Source organism: Diadema setosum, chromosome 6 (genome assembly GCF_964275005.1).
Source record: "Diadema setosum chromosome 6, eeDiaSeto1, whole genome shotgun sequence".
Classification (NCBI taxonomy): Eukaryota; Metazoa; Echinodermata; class Echinoidea; order Diadematoida; family Diadematidae; genus Diadema; species Diadema setosum.
The window spans coordinates 4,284,821-4,303,213 of record NC_092690.1 but is presented as its reverse complement, the minus strand read 5'-3'; the positions used below and the strand labels follow the sequence as shown (position 1 = coordinate 4,303,213).

The following is an 18,393-nucleotide window of genomic DNA, read 5'->3' as shown; positions in this document are numbered from 1 at the left end:
GTAAGAGAACACAGCAGAAAGTGTACTTCGCAGCATTACAATGCAATGATACTGACATAACATGCCAAAGTGTGGTCTGTATACATGCAAAGATTAATATTACTATTACGGATTTTTGATGAGAATATTACAAACAACTACGTCGTGTGAGTTAAACTATCTAGCCTGCTATCATGGTTATGTAACGCTTTGGAATGTAACGGTTGTCACGAGTGGAGTGACAGACGCTCTCCTCCACTGAGGTCAATTTGCATGGAATTTGTAAATAAGCACTTAAGTATGTAAATTGATGTAAATTGTTTAACATGTCAATAGAAGACATTCCAGACCGCTCTCGGTAGAGCCACGGTTGTGCTATGTTTGGCATGGAGCGGCAGAATGACATCAGGCCGTGAAGGGGACATCACGCGGTGGTGCTGTCTCCGTGACACGTTATAAATGGCCACTCGGTAACGGTGACAGGGGCCGCCACCCCAGTCAATATTACTTAGAGATACCCACAGATAGTGGTAAGTGCATTAATTATGTAATTCTCACATTGTTAATTGGAATAATTCGTTTGTGTAAATGATATACTAAGTGAGAGTGAATTGTGATAAACGCTTCAGTTAATATGTGATATAGAATATATAATGGTTGTTATTTATGGTTGCATGAGCCGGAATATTATTTGTATAATGAGGTAATTTGAACCCCAGTCAGGATGTGAATGTAGGCCCTAATATGAATGTGCTTCAGTGCTGTGGCTCGAAGTAATGTGATTATTTTAATATTTGAAGGGTTTCCGGGTTTCCCGAAGGGTCAAGGACCCACTGACACTGCAAGAGGCAGGTACATAAAGGCGTCGTTGACTGTCGACCAGCTCCGAGGCAGTAAGGGAGCATAGACTGTCGACCGGACTTCATTCCTGGATGCTGAGGAGACATCGCGAAGACGTCCGTCGGGAGAGCGACCACGCGAACGGCAATCGCGAAGAGTTGCTACGACAGACCACGCGACAGTCTATACCAGCACCAGCGTAACGGGGCCCCGTCATCGACTTACATTGTCACCGTCGTACGTCATCGTCATACGTCGTCGTCATAAGCCATCTTCACACAACTTATATCCGTGACAGCCAGTTGCATAATCGAGGTGAAGTAAGTCCAATTTAAGTTAAACATAATAAAGTCCTAAGAGCCAGAAAGCCACTGAACAGGAAGAATTTTATGTTCGTTTTTTCCTTTTTATAATTTGCTGCAAAACCAGAAGTCATAGGTATAGACAATTAAAATATTTGAGTTAATTGAATGCACATGGTTTCCCCCGTTTCGTCTTGTATGAGTTACAGCCTGCCGACAGTTCTCAGAGGTTATGAAAATTTCGTTGTTCCGTTTATTTCCATATAAAAGGATGGAAATCGGGCAAATTCTGTGACAACGGTCTTGGTCTCGCTTTCCCTCCTCCCATCTGCTATTCTATTTACTCTGTCTGCGACAAGTCCTTCTCCCTTCCAAGTCCCTTCGATTCTCCCGACTGTTATCTTCTCCTTCGGGACCACAGTGTCCTTGCTCCACTGACCTCACTTGGCCATGTCCTCAACTCACCCTCAGCGAATTAGGTCAGGGAGTAAGTTCTTAGGTCCATCCTTGTGGCCAATTAACTGTACTCTCTCGAGGCTTGGCCGCGTGCCGCCCAGGCCAAGCCCAGGGACGTAGAATGGTATAAATACCGGCTCCTTGCAGAAGTTAGAGAGTAGTCAGTCGGGTTGAGATTGCGATTGCGGGTTCGGACTAGACACTTATCACCTTAACACTGCGAGTCGGGCTGGAGAGCCAGCCAAGTGATTCTGTTCTGAATTGTGTAACACTGCGAGTTGGGATGAGCCAATAAACTCACTATCAGGTCCGGAAGACTTTGTGTCCCCTTTACTTTCTACTAGCTGTCCGACTGAACTGCGTGCTGAGTGTGTGGTGCAATGCTTTACAATACATTTCTCGTTAACTGATAACGAATGTTCCCTGTATTCTCATCATCAGAAACAAGGGACATTTTACCCAACTTACGTTACACTGGTGGCAGCGGTGGAATGCCAACTTGAACACGCCATCGAGACTTCTGCCTTTTTTTTTCTTCATCGAAAATGTCACACAATAACGGAACGACAGAAATGCCAACGGCCACAGATCCAAATGGAGGAGAACGTAAAGAGGCTTGTGAAGTTTTGTAAATGATTAATACTCAGAGGATTTAATCGAAATAATTTACTGTGCATGAGAACGCTCTACCTGGGGACAATGAAGGTCCTAACTTTTGATGCCGAACAGAGGATTGAACTCCTGGCAACAGGACCAATGATCACCGAAAAGGTTTTCGTCAACATTGTGAGCGGAGACAATGAAATGATCAGCAATAGATTCACATCGGGATTCAAAGGTATCAAGTCCCAACGCACTTTCAAGGACTTTGTGATCCAGCGCGGCAATTTTCCTCGAGGAGATGACTCTGAAGGCAAGAAAATTTACGACGACAGGTTTGGTAACAACTTCAAGCTGGCCCACTACGGACCGGTTTTGCTGAGCATCACCAACGCTGACTGGGACATGAATGGATCGCAGTTCTTCGACACGACAGCTGAGACATTTTGGCTGGAGGGAAACTACATCTTTGGATAAATAGACCCGGAGCATATCACCATGGAAACGGAGAGACATCGACCATATACCACTACATGAGTGAGCAAATCGACACCAGGAATGACTAAGAATAAACCCTTAAAAAATCGCGCACAACGGATCTGTGATATTATATGTGCTCAATCGACCTCAAGTTTAAGCTGTTTTCCCTCAGTCAATGTCAGTCAGATATTGTCATAATAAACTTAATGTTTAATTCATCATTATGTCATAGTGTTGTTACTGGGAAAAAAAAAACACTTCTGGGGTATATTCGTGGAACACCCTTCACGCCACAAATTATAAGAACTGTCCGCATTTCATTATATTTCGATATTCTGCAGAAATTGTATGGAAAGGTTGCGCATATAGGTTATAGTTACGTATGTAGTAGTAGAATAGAATGATGAGAAATGGTGAAGCTCTCAGTTGGATGATGATGGGAGTATGGTCCCCATTGTAGACTTAGCGGAATAATTCGGTGATGCGCATTGTTGTTCTTATAAACATGTTGTTATTGGTAATTTGCGCTGCGACTCTGAAACAGTTGCCACGGCTGATATATTTTCAGGCACAACGATCTAATTTGTTACGACATGCATAATTATAATGAATGAAGTGGCAACTTATCGAGACATAACGAGAGCAGTGTGCGTAGTTTGGTTAAGTGGCTATGATTATTTTAGGTTGATCACACACATTTTTGGAAAATAAGCATTAATCGATCATGGTTTTACATCATTGGAAAACTTTGCCCGTCTTCTGACGAATGTTGTGGGTATAGGGAGGCCATCTGCCCTGCGTCTCTAGAACAGACGCCTTTGCTGGATTTGACTTCCAGGTCGCAGTTGGTTCCTGATCCCATGAAATGGGTTTGAAAATGGCTACAGTAAGATGAAGTGATATTTTTTTTTTTCAGTTGTTTTATGTTCTTTGGGTTGTGATCAAATATTGACGGCATTGTTAAATGACTGGCTTATGAGGAAAGCACATGAAAGGACGAAGATAATAACTCAAAACCAAAGGTTCCATTGGTGGTATATGATCATGCCTTAGCATTATACTTCTTCTCTCACTCTTTTGTACACTTTACCTCTCACCCCTCCCTAGCTGTTTCTTCTCGTCTTCTTTCTTCCTTTACGTTTCACTGCCACCGTACGTAAGGCCTCATCTTGCAGTCTAATCTCTTTCTGACGTCCGACTGGCCTTCGGCTCAACGTTTCTCGTGGTCAGTTCACTTACGACTGTTTGGACAGGTCAGTAGCAAGCTCCCCCAGGGAAAAAGAGTTGAAAAGTGCTGTCGTCAAGAGTTTGCAAAGTAGGCCTATGCCTTTATTCAGAAAAAATATATATATATAACTTGTTTCTTTGTTCATAAATGTGTCTTCCGCACTATTTTGTGCATTCGTGTTGGATTTTCTTATGTTATGCTCATGCTCTGTAGTTGAACTGTTCGTTATAAGAAATTATGTTATTGTAGTTTCGAAGCCAATATAGTGTTCCTGTTCAACGCACTCCCTCTGTGAAAATTTAGGCGAGCAACGTATTTCTTTCGCTATTGTTGATTTTACATGTTGCATTTCTCGTTAACACTGATTTGTTTTTCTGTGTGATTTGTTTAAGTGGGCTACACCCAATTACTTGACTCTGATTTAAAAGTCTGTTTATGTCAATTAACCCGGTACTTGTAAATGCGTTTATCCGGACTGCGGTAGTTTGTACAACAGCATCGCTTACACGGTATTTTAATGACATTGCTTTGAACCTGGTTCATTACTCTCTGGTATACGTTCATTTAAAGTCCTTGACACTTAATCCAGTGGTCTCTACTAAGTTGTACATGTTTAGTGAATCTTATTCTTTCTTTTTTTTTTTTTTTTCTTAACTTCCTCGTCACTGAGGACAGTGACTTTTTCTACGGAGGGAGGTAGTGTTACGGATTTTTGATGATAATATTGCAAATAACTACCTCTTGTGAGTTAGACTATAGCCTGCTATCATGATTATGTAACGCTTTGGAATGTAACGGTCTTGGTCTCGCTTTCCCTTCCCCCATCTGCTATTCTATTTACTCTAGCTACGTTCAGACGACAGGCCCTAACCTCGAGGTTAGGAAACCTCGAGGTTTAGCTCTTGCCCCCTAACTACGACGTGTGTCCACACGACGAATCTTAACCCTCGAGGTTACGAAACCTCGAGGTAAAGCTTCTGCCCCCCGTAACTACGAGTGGGTCCCACTCGATGTTAAAACCACAAAACCGGAACCCACACTGCTAACAAGACGTCTATTTATTCTTTAGTCCAACCCTGTCGGAGTCGCTTACAGGTACTCTTGTTCTCTGTCATGGTATGCAGAGATAGCACTGCACTGATGACTTTATGCCTTTATGCCTTTATGAAGATATTCGTCGAAAACATTTATTTTTTTTTTATTTATTTTTTTTTTAGAGTCGGAGAAGAATATAGAATACAGTAGCGAGTTCGACGTGTTAGGTTTCAGAGATAAAGCGCATGGGAAGAAAAGATGATGATGTTGTGTCGTGCGTCATAGGTTTTTCACGTGTAGTGTATTTGTGGTGTACGTTTGGGAGGTTGACCCGGAAGCAGAGGGAAATTGTGGGGGCTGGAGTTTACGGCGAGGTCACTCTTAACTTCGAGTTCGTTGTGTTTTATGTCCACACGGTGCTTAACTACGAGTGGGGACCCCCCGCGGCTCGTGGTTAGAGCGCTAACCATAAGATTTCTCGTGGCTCAAAACATCGAGCAAACCTCGAGGTTTGCTAACTACGAGTGCGTCTTCACGGTCCCTAACTACAAGCTCTAACCTCGAAGTTTCCTAACTTCGAGGTTAAGGGCTCCCGTCTGAACGTAACTTCTGTCTGCGACAAGTCCTTCTCCCTTCCAAGTCCCTTTGATTCTCCCGACTGTTATCTTCTCCTTCGGGACCAGTGTCCTCGCTCCACTGACCTGACTTGGCCATGTCCTCAACTTGCCCTCAGCGAATTAGGTCAAGGACTAAAGCCCCTTTTACACTTGTGTTTCTTAACCCCGGACTTTCTCTGACCCAGGACTATCGTTAGTCCCGTACCATTTTTTTTCCAGCATTTTACACTGGCCAATTAGTCCCGTAATATCTCTTGTCCGGGGCTAAGGAGAAAACTGACCTTTTCACACTCGTATTTCTTAGCCCCGGACTTTCCAAACCACATTAATATTCATGATTACGCTGTGTACTGTACACGTACACGCACGCACCGGCAGCACTTGATTACCTCGTTTCTGATTGGTCAGTGAGGGTCGGACTTCGGAAGAACGAAAGCCATCAAAGTTATGCTAGATCTTAAAGTGTTAAGCACTATACGTATCCTGGCTCGATTGAATACTCCCAGCGCGCTGTTGTCACGCGCATTCGGCTGTTAGTTTAAAAAAGAATTAGAAGTCGTTTAATTTACTATTAACAGCAGTTTATTTCTTGAACTATAGGTCATTTCATTTCCCTTGGGATTTTTTATTTTTTATCTCGGAATACTACATTTTTTCTCGACGAAAATATAACTTCCCGCGATTATCTCATATTTTATATTCCACCTCTGGTAAATCAATATCTGCATGATATCATACGTACAATAAACCAGGATTGCATATTTTGTTTTTGTTTCTGTCGAGTGTTTGTTGTGATGTCATGTTAGAAGTAGTCTTCACCTTCTATTTTAAAATTAACGATAATAATAATAATAGCTGGTTTTTATAGAGCGCATTTCACACTTAAGTGTCTCAATGCGCTTTACAGACTATTATTACCCCGGTCACTGGATACATTATTTCAAACCAGCACTAAACAGTGCTCATTCTCCACTCCCTGGGGAGCATTCCAGCCAGTCGCAGCCATTTTACAGGCGCGCACATGCTGATCAACCAACATAAGCTTTCTCATCCTACCGGGTACCCATTTATACTCCTGGGTGGAGAGCAGCAATGTGGATAAAGTGCCTTGTTCAAACGTGTCGGGCTTGGCATGGGCTCGAACCCACCATACCACGCTCATGTCGTTCACAGACGAGCGCTCTTATCCACTCGGCCACGACACCTCCACAATATCTGCACCTGTTTACACTTCATTCTCTTTTGAAGGTTTTATTCTTATTCCCCCCCTTTTTTTTTTCTCTCTTTTGGTTACAACAACGTTTACTTTGTATGCTTGTGTATGTGAACTCTTTGGTGTTTCTATAAGGAAGAAGAAGAGGATTAAATTAGCTGGTGTTTGTGAAGTTCAACACGCAAGTGCACCAGCGACTGATAATGTACGACTATGCAGAAAAAAAGATATTAACAAAGAGATCATTCGATTGCAGCAATCTTTTAACAATGACGTCAGTTATGCACCACCTGCCGACATAACGTGTTATTGTGCTAGCATTCTCTGAGTCGATTCTGGGAGTAAAAAGTAATGCGTGACAAGAAAGCTATCTGGATTGGGAGAAAGAGGGGGAAACCCCATTTTTTGTGGACTCTTTAATCTCACTACTGTAATGTTGTTGTGTTCACCAAATGAAAAGACACTTTAATAGTTTTTCAACAAAACAATGAACAAAGTATGCTACATCATTACCTAGATGGACGAGGCAACTGCTTTACAAGTTTGATTTTGATTTTGATTTGATTTATTTATTTCAACATGATAAAAAGCCTGCTCTCAGCTTTGAATAAGAATTTACAAAACTGAATCAAAAACAAAGAGGAACAGGAACAATAATAATAATTAAAAAAATGACGAAACACAACATAAATAGCATACAGTTCAAATACAATGGAAGGGGAAACCCATTATGTTGTTTCCTATGATGTCATTGCACGTATCTTTTTACCTGCGAGGTCTGTTAAAGACTCCCTCAAATATACGAATGAATTTATACGGTGAACAGATTGATTATATACCTCTGTGTCTTTCATCTGTCAATATCAAATCATGCATTTGAAAATAATAATCAAAAGATGCGAGGATTTGCAATTGAGGACTGAAACACTTATATCAGTTCCATCAGATTACATGTAACAGTATAAAGGAAGTATAATCCGTACTCTTAAACTCACGGCGTTCTCTCCAAGTCATTGCAAATATAGATCCCCTTGTGTTTTTCACCGTTAATTCAAAGTTAGATTACAAAGGAGGCCAAAACAAATTTTTCCCTCATGTTTTTTTTTTAATGGAAGATTGCGTACTGATACCATTCGTGAGACAAATAATTTGTTGTGTGTGTATGTGTGAGTGTGTGTGTGTGTGTAGACCAGTCTACATTTTCCTTCTCCAATTTATTTCATTAATGGGAGTTGAGTGGTTATTTCTGTTCTCTTTTCTTCGTTTTGATACAGATGTCCCGAAGCCCGCAAGTGTGATACACTTTATCCTCTGGTATTCATGGTGTTTAACTTTTCTCTCTTCATTTTTACATTTTTTACGTGTTAGGTCATGATGCATGAACATTATGCCATCTGTCAAATACAGTTCTGACAACTAAACTATAGGTGCCTTTTGGACTTAAAAATTTGTAATACTTTATATTGCTGGATCATAATTTTCACGAGAAATGGGAGGTTGAATGTCAACTGTACCTGCTGACAGGAACAATTTTAAATGCTGTCTGCCACATCTACCCTGATGTGTTTCTCAGATAATTTCGAACAACACAGAGGTATTCTATGTCAAAAGTTGGAGTCAACCTGTGTATAGAAAGTTGAAGTTGATGAGACTGGGAAAGGGTTGACAGTGATGTTTTAGAAATGTGTAGACAGCATACAGGCTGAGTTTGGTTGGTTAGCTTTCTGGAATGGAGATGATACACGCGATCTCGCATCTATCATTAGGAACAGGATAGTTAGCAACAACATGCTACAGAAGAAGAATAGTACGTATTGCCGTAAACGATAAATCATATGATGATATTTGAGTAAATAAACATGTCGACAATATAGCCCAAAAATTAAAGTTGTCGAGAAATTACTTCTTGCCACAATCACATGTTAAGAAATTACACACTTACCTTGAGCAAGAATGGCTGATATCATGAGGATGCTTATTGACATTGGACTTTCCATGATTTCAATATTCAGGTCAAAACGAAAAAAAAAAATCATCGATTCAGATGGAATAAATCTAGGGGCAAGAGAGAGAGAGAGAAAGAGAACGACACAATGAGTATGAATCCGTCATAATCATTTGTGTTTAAGAACTATTATAAATTTTCTTTTCTCATTCTCCTCATATCAAATCAGGTATATCTACTTAATGGCTAAGTTGAGTATGTACCTGATGAGGAGAAATATGCATAGTCCACCAATGTATGATGTAATACCTCTGTTGTAGCTCCAAAATTATCTTGAAAGACTTGTTTTAACTGTAAACTGTATTTTGTGTACCTTGGACGTGAAACGCAGGAACTATTGTTGAGCTGGAAATGATCAATTTTATGATCGTGAGTTGGCTTAAAAGAAGTTTGAGTTATTTCAGACGTTATTGTTGGAAAAAAAAAATCACTGTGAAATTAGATTAAATAGATTATTGCAGTTGGATTCAGATAGAACTTTTTTTTTCCTAAGTTCTAAGATTTGTTATATGTTTCATCTTTCAGTATTTAAAAGAGCAAATTCAGCGATTGACTGGGCGGGAAGGCAGATCGGAAACTGAATATTCTCTATTTTGGGTGCTTCAGGAGAAGATTCAGTTCACGCGAAGACTTTGCGAAACCGGAGGTGGAGTGGGGTTTGGGATCGTTTCCATTACTCAAAAGGATGGTGACACCTTTCATGGCGGTTGAGTATAAAGAATGTGGCCTGCTAACGTTAGTGGACATATGCAAGAAAAATCAACCAAACCCTTTACTGTAACCCTGACCCTAGGAATCCACAATTCCATTAGCATTGGATTCCAAAACTTAGAAAGGATGCCACATTTTAACACTGTGATTAAACTGCCTCACCCTAGTGAGAAACATAGGCCCTATGCTACTGTTGATATCATATCCACCTGTGTATGAAGTGTTTGATCCCAAACACTTTCTCAATCGCAAAACTCAATGTTGTTGTTAATCAGAGATATTTGCGATTAAAGCTGCTAAAACAAAGAACTAGATATGAAAATATGTGACTTCTTACTCACATTTTCAAAAATATTCTTCGTTACGCATCAAGTGAAGTATCAATGAACATGATACATTTCTTCTTCTTGTTTTTTCGCAAAGCACTATCTCACAATTGGCATGCAATGAAATGCGTGAACGTGGTGATTCGCCCGCCTTACATCCAACTCTTCATATAAGCCTATGATTTATATCCTTTTTTTTTGTTGTTCTTTTATTAGGAAGTGGCAGAGCTTTCTAGAGGAACTTTTACTAGACTTCCTTTTTGGATCTTAACTTCAGACAGCTAGTTTAATAAACACGTTTGGATCTAGCTGAAGATATGAAATCAACGGTATTAAAATAATAATTGCGCAAAACGTTGAAAAGATATGATAACCATTCATTGTTATATAAGCATACTTACCTCAGCTTGAAAGCGTATGTTTTACTCCTCCATTAACAGAACAACTCCACAACCGAGACCGTCTCAGAAAATGCGCGCCATTTGGTGAGCTGCTCAAATTTGTGTGCTTCGGTATTCACGGTGGGCGTGCAGAATGTGTGCCATTATAGACATGTATAAGCGGAGGAATGAAGTTCAGCACCAGCCTCTTTGAGCGAAATTTCAATGGTGGCTTATGATTTCGTGAAAAAAAAAAATGCCATGAAGCATTACATTTTGTTCCCCCACCACCAACTGAACAATTAAGCCACTTTGGCTTCTGTGTGATGATACGGTTGAGTACCGGCGTTCATTGCTCTCACATTTATGAGACACAAGTTAAAAAAAAAAAAAAAAAAAAAAAAAAACATTACACGGAAGATCCAGTGTCTTTTATGCTTTTTTTTTTTTAAATCTTAAGTTATACCAGCTTATCAAACTCCGATCCTTAAATTTGAAAGGAGAATTAACCTCATCAAATTCCACTTAAATGTTCTTCACAAAAGGAAAGAGAGAGAATTTACCTCTCAAGAATTGTGTGTTTGCTAAATTTACGCCTCCAGATTGTTCCCCCTGTCAAATAAAAAATCAAAATGAAACCTGTTCAGCCTTTTAATGAGGTGATTTTTATAGGGAAGGTCACCCTTAAGAAAAAATCGCTGTGATTATCACTCCTAATTAGATTGTGACAGGCATGCTCATAGCATTAGCTATCTTTTTATGTATATTTTCTGTTTATATTTTCCATATTTTCCCCCTTTTTATGTTTTTGCAAGATCTACTTCATAATCTGTCATATGATTGAGTGATGCTTCTCGGGCTAGGCCATTTTATAGGTGTGATACCTATTATAGATTACTCTGTATACCATGACAGATCCTTCGAATCTTATTCAGATTAATATGCCTCATTGTCTTCATAGCAGCCTGATGCCTATCAGTAAAAACGTTGAGCGAAAGAGGGCAGAAAACATGGTAGAACCAATTGCAATATTACACACTGATACAACTTTCTCGTGACCAATATGAAGTATACCGGTACATGTATTTGAAGAGTTTGTTTGCAAAAACCGATAAGTCCATATTTGCCAAATGGAGATATTTGCGATTAAAGGTCATGAAAAATAAAGAAAATAATAAGAAAATTTCTGCTTCTTTTGACCATAACTTCAAAAATGTTCCTTTCTAGTGTAGGGACCATTGTATCATTTAAAAGGTATTATTTTGTACTTAATGACAGAGGCCGTACCTCAAAATCTTCAAACATGGATTTATCGGTTTTTGCAAATAAACTCTTCATTTGTTGGAAAGACATTTAGTGTAGCTCTTTGATTAATGTCATTGCGGTAAGTGACCGCATACTTTTCAGAATGTTGATTTATCTTCCAAACATACGTAGCAAAGAAAACAACACAGTTAAGATTGTGCCATCCTATTATTAGATTTGCGTCAGGTTTGTGAGTATGTGTGTGTGTGTGTGTGTGTGCGTGTGTGTGTGTATTTGCCCTGGTATTTACCGAGCTACTCTATGTTTGAATTGACTCTAATGATATTATGTTCAGTAAAGTGGCAAAGTATGCCAATTCATATATACGGTATGCCGATGAAGAACACGTTTTAGACTTTCAACGTGTACGTGCATTAATGTTCACCTAGTTTAAAATTCAAACAAGCGTGATTATGTACCTTAAAATGTTTAAGTTATTTTGATATGTACACGCATCGTCACAGGTAAATGCAGCAAAAAAGAAAGAAAGAAAAGAAAGAAAGAAAGTAAACACTTTTCGACTTCATATTTTCATAGACCATTTTGATGAGAATATAGGTATTACATTATACAAATTTAAAGGTAATATGAATAGCTATCACCTTGTAGGTTAAAACAAAATGAAACTTTACGCATGAGTGAACGCATTCATTTTTTCCTTCTAGGCACAGAAGTACAAATCGCAAACAATGATACTGTCTTAAAATGCTTGTCAAGAAAAAGCAATGATAAGTTTTCATTCTCTTTATCACGTCATCACTTCAAACAAAAGCAAAGAGAAAAAGCTAAAAGCAGAGCATATGAATTTCCTATCAACTCAAACTTTGAATGGCATATTGAGTAAAGGAATGAAGATGCTTAAATGAACAGAATTTATCAAGTTTATTCTGTATTTACTAATTCAAGAATTCATGAGTCAAATATACGAATCAAACATGATCAACAATATTCCTAATTTGAAAAAAGAAAACAACATTTCTACCATTTTTGTTGCTTCATCTCAGTTGAGTTTGGATTTGACTAATGATTTGCCATTTTCTTCCCTTATCTTTAGCGGTCATGATCTTTTGGGCTTCAGAAATATCATAGAGATCATTGGTATACTTTTGCAACTTAATTCGTGTATGCTGATGTGTTTAGCTTGTCTTTTATTCGTATTGTTATCTGAAAGAGCACTTGCGCATGAATGACAACTTGCTCATTTTGCAATCTTTACTTTTGTGCCTAGGAAAAAAAAAAGCAAAACCAAAGGTGCTCACCCATGCGTAACGTTTCCTTTTTTGTTGACATAGATTAATAGCCTATTAAATAGTCTATAATATAACATTTTAGTTGAATATTCTATGAGAAATATAAAGTTGAAACAAAGGTGTTTTTTTATTTATGTTTTATTTTTATTATTTTTTTTTTTTTGCTGAGTTGCGAAATTTCCGATCTGTCAAAGTCCACTGAAATGCTAGTTCAATGTATGTGTGTATTTGGGTGTGGGAGTCGATATTTCTTGAAATCTCAAGCCCTTCAGCTCAATGGCAGGTAAAATATTTGCCTTCCCACGCGCATTATCAAGAGCATCATTGCATGCCTCTTGTCCTTGAGTTCACACTCCTTAAAGAAAATTATGAATGATGAACAAGGAATGATTCACTTGGTACCACAAAATAAGGTTCAAATCAAATGGCCACAACATATTATTGTGACTGTAAAGCCCGCCGCACACTATACGACGCACGACTTTACGATTGACAGACATTGGATCCGAAAGAAATCACCATACAGTTGCCATAGCCTCAGAATAAACACGCTTGTTTATCTCCGATCCAAAGTCTGTCAGTCGTATTGTCGTGAATCATATAGTGTGCGGTGGGCTTTAGTCTCCGGAAATCATTAGCTAGCAGTAAGTTTATCTTATTCCCTGTCTTAGGAGAGGAGAACGTGTGTATTGCTTTTGTCACTCTTTCGCTAAACTATGCTCTCTTTCAATGGCTAATGACGGAACATCCCACTAAAGCGGGTTACACAAGTGAGCAAGTATTTACAACCTAAGCAATTAAAGGAGACCTCCGGATGATTTTCAGATTTTTACATTTGAACAACTATAAAATTAGTTATACTGAGGACAGAGTTTCAGAATTTATGATAATTGGGATGAAGAATAAGAATATTTTCAAAATTTAGAACAAATTGCAATGAACAAGGATGATGACATGGCAGAGTCACCATAAGAATGCATGAGTTGGGGCTCAAGGAAGCAGAACAAAAGAAGATGGCATGCATACAGATTATACACAGGTGAACTTGCACGCAAGCGATATTGTAATAGAATTTCACTGCTACATTTCTGAAATATGTGAGCCTCCTATGTCATCAACCTTGTTCAGTGTAATTTGTTTAAGGTTTTTCAGAGTATTGTTTCTCTGCTCAAGAACCACAATAAATTCCAGAAATCTATACATGGAGTTGTCAATTTATGTACTACATGATGTGAAATTATGAAAATCGTCTGGAATGTTCCTTTAAACCCCATTAAGGGGAGAACAAGGACATTTTTACCGTTTTGGCTGTCCAAAGACGTCTTTGCAGGAAAATGGAAACACTAATACCAACTAATTCCCCCTCAATTTTCTTACTTTTCCGTTGACAATGTCCCAAATATTACACACACACACACACACACAAACACACGCGCACATCAACACACATACACAAATATGAATGCAAACAAAAATGAAGAAATCGGCTATGTGATATAATAGAGATGTGACATCATGATAATATATCACAGTATTTGCTACTGTTTTTCTCATTCCATTCCATGGACCTGGCGATAAACAACATGACATTGTTTCGGACGTGACACATTTGTTACATATAAACAAAGTGGAAAAACAAGTTCACTCCATTCCAATTCAAATTTTATTGATGACCCAGCCATAAAGCATGCATTACTATTGCCCATTTATAATTGTTAACATGAATGAAAACACAGATCATTAACAATGTCTGGCTGGCATGGACTTCATAAAACAGTTTACCAAGACAAGTACACACGCACCAATTATAACAATCAGAGCATCTAAATACCAACGAACATACACCAAGTATAGTAACGAAAATATCAAACATGTCCAGTCACCAAGATGACGATTAAGATGATAGTCAATATGTTAACAGAATAAGTTGACTAAAGTCTAAACATATTCATTTTTTTTTTTTTATGTACATGTATAACGTCTGCTTTGGAATTGAAATCAATGGGTTACACAAAACATTTACACAAGTTTTCTTCTTTTGCTGTGTGTTACATATTTTCATTTTTCTTGAAGACTGGATAATCGTTAAAGGTATTGTTTTCCTTTGGGAACAATGATTCAAAAAACAATCAAGATATGGCATATAATACATACGTGTAGGACTGTTTTACCACAAAACATCCTATCATAATACTTTCGCCATAAAGCCTAAAATATAAGGAGATATCTGTATTGTTCTCACTAAACAGTAACTGTAGACAGCTTATTCTGAAACATTTTTATTATTGTTCACATTTTGTATATTTAACAACAATTAACATCGATTTTACCGATTGACATTTTTACAGTGGTTGTTTCTATCCCTAACTCACATTTTAGAACAATTTAAAAGCACTAATGCTGGGTTTTTGTTTCATCTGCATATATTATGGTAAATTATGCCTTTAATAAAAAGCCACACACTGTATACCTGATCCTTGCATGCATATTAAAATGCTGATAGATACAATTGACATCCTGATGTCTGAGTTCGCTTGTTACAAGAACTTGTAACAGTGGGAATTTATGCGAGGAATAGTAATGAAGAAGCACAGCATGACACTGATATGATATTGGCATGATATTGAGACACATTAATGCAGACGACTAGTCAGTCATCCACACATAAAACGGTCACGTTTGTATGACGTGTTTAATACAGTAAATATCAACAACATATCTATATTCGAAAATGCTATCATGTTTTACGATGCGATTTTTTTTTTTGTCTATCAGTTTATATGAATGAAAATTTGATACAGGGCTATAAAAATTAATTTATGTTATGATGACCTAAACTTTAATTAACCAGACAGCAAGTGTACACTCTTTCGGAATGATGTATAGAATACAATACATTTTATGTCTCATTGAGCAGTGAATTCTGTCTCCTATTCGTGTAAGCCTCCCCCACAATGTCATGTGTATGCTTGAAATACAATATTATCCTGAACACTATACAAAAAATTCATTTCATTTGTGTACATCACATTATAATGAAAAACAGAACAAATGATTTCATTTAAGAAATACCGAATAATGATAGATAATACCGAAAATACCTTCACGTGTGACGGAACACACCTCTTGAAGACGGTCTCCTCCACTATATATCGATTATAACCAATGTACCTCGAAATATATAATTGTTCACACACATGCCATTTCTTTTTGTATACCAGTATGGATATACACGTTTAGTAAACTTACGAGTAAGATTCGAAGTATCTGATTTTTTTTTTCCATTTTGATTGCAAGTCGAATATACGGTGACGTGCCCCATGCACATGACCTGGAAAAGTTAAGTTCATAATATATATATATATATATATATATATATTTTTTTTTTTTTTGAATTCGTGTTCTACAAGTTATTATAATTAACATCATGCATACTACATAATTATAACTCTAATCAGATAAATTTGATAATAAGGCTAATCAAAGATAATTGGAAAAGGTTGAGAGGAGGCCACTTAGTTTACTTTCCTACGATGTTAATACCCATCTAAAACACAAATCCAACTTTTCCAGTCATACACAGTATTTGGCATATGGTATCATGTACTGAACTATTGTACACTGTACATACATACTAAGCCAATTATCTAATTAGGTTGATTATCATATTTAAGATACTTCTATCGTTCGAAAGTACATACCGGTGTTATAAAATGATTAAGTTTTGATCATAGAAACCCTTAACCCGTTGAGGACGAGTCCCGAGTATACTCGGGCAGGTGTCTATGGGAAATGCGTGTTGTAGCAAAGTCAGTCCGTCCTAAACGGGTTAAAAAACGCATTATATATGTATTTTCGGGCTTTCTGCGCCAATTTAGTGAATATGCTAATGGGACTAAGACGAATGATTACTTAAGGTTGCCAAGGTACTCATCAAGCTCTGTTTACCTCAATACCCCCACTAGAATATGAATCTAGAAGAAAAAAAAAACACCTTTTTTCTTTAAAAAAAAATCAGACCACATGCATGGAATATTGTATTACCATAACTTCACTATTGTACATAAGCAAATTAGCTCATTATGCTAATTATGATATTGATGACACTTACCTATTTGAAATTGAAAATTGTTGTCTTGAACGGATTAATCGTTTTAGAAAACCCTAACATAGATGTATTTTCCATGTTTAATTGCCTAATTATGCTAATAAAGCGTATAAAAAAGTTGCCCAATGTTGCCAACGTGGAAACCAAGCTATATCTACTTAAATACCCTTCTAGAACTCGACGCATCGAAAATACATTGAACAGTCAGTGGCGTACCGTGGGTCAAGACATTGGGGGGGGGGGCACCTCATGGCAGCAACATCAGAATTGCATAACGTAACAATTAAATGCGTGCGAGCGGAGCGAGCGAGCTTGAAAATTTTTACATTTTACAGTCCCCAAACTGCCGTTTGTAGGTATATATAATAACATATGTATGTGTATATATATACATATATATATATATATATACATAATATATATTTGCTTTGGAAATTAAGGGGGGGGGGGGGTTGCACCGGGCGCAACTGCTGACAGTTGCTGGCAGTAACATCACGAGAATGGCATAACGAATAAATGCGAGCGAGCGAAGCGAGCGAGCTTGAAAATGTTGACATTTTACAGTCCCCAAACTGCCGTTTGTAGCTATATTTTTTCGCTTTGGAAACTCAGAGGGGGGGGGGGGGCGCACCGGGTGCAACTGCTGGCAATTACTGGCAGTAATATCAGGAGAATGGCATATAACGGTTAAATGCGAGCGAGCGAAGAGAGCGAGCTTGGAAATTTTGACATCTTATGTTCCCAAAACTGCCGTTTTTAAGTATATTTTTCCGCTTTGAAAATTAAGGGGAGGGGGCGCATCGGGCGCAACTGCTCGCAATTACTGACAGCAACATCAGGAGAATTGCATAGCGATTAAATGCGAGCGAGCGAAGCGAGCGAGCTTGAAAATTTTGACATTTTACAGTCCCAAAACTGCCGTTTGTAGCTATATTTTGTCGCTCTGGAAATTAAGGACAGGGGGGCGGACCAGGCGCAACTGCTGGCAATTACTGACAGCAACATCAGGAGAATTGCATAACGATTAAATGCGAGCGAGCGAAGCGAGCGAGCTTGAAAATTTTGACATTTTATAGTCCCAAAACTGCCGTTTTTAGCTATATTTTTTTCGCTTTGGAAATTAAGGGGAGGGGGCGCACCGGGCGCAACTGCTGGCAATTACTGACAGCAACATCAGGAGAATTGCATAGCGATTAAATGCGAGCGAGCGAGCTTGAAAATTTTGACATTTTACAGTCCCAAAACTGCCGTTCTTAGCTATATTTTGTCGCTTTGGAAATTAAGGAGAGGGCCTGGGCGCACCGGGTGCAACTGCTGGCAATTACTGACAGCAACATCAGGAGAATTGCATAACGATTAAATGCGAGCGAGCGAAGCGAGCGAGCTTGAAAATTTTGACATTTTACAGTCCCAAAACTGCCGTTTGTAGCTATATTTTTTTCGCTTTGGAAATTAAGGGGAGGGGGCGCACCGGGCGCAACTGCTGGCAATTACTGACAGCAACATCAGGAAAATTGCATAGCGATTAAATGCGAGCGAGCGAAGAGAGCGAGCTTGA

At 38.4% G+C, this 18,393-nt stretch overlaps 1 pseudogene; it reads left to right on the top strand.

Moving 5' to 3' along the window:
• The first annotated feature begins 2,276 nt into the window (after nt 1-2,276).
• LOC140230168 (peptidyl-prolyl cis-trans isomerase B pseudogene) lies at nt 2,277-2,654 on the top strand (annotated as a pseudogene).
• Nucleotides 2,655-18,393: the final 15,739 nt, after the last annotated feature.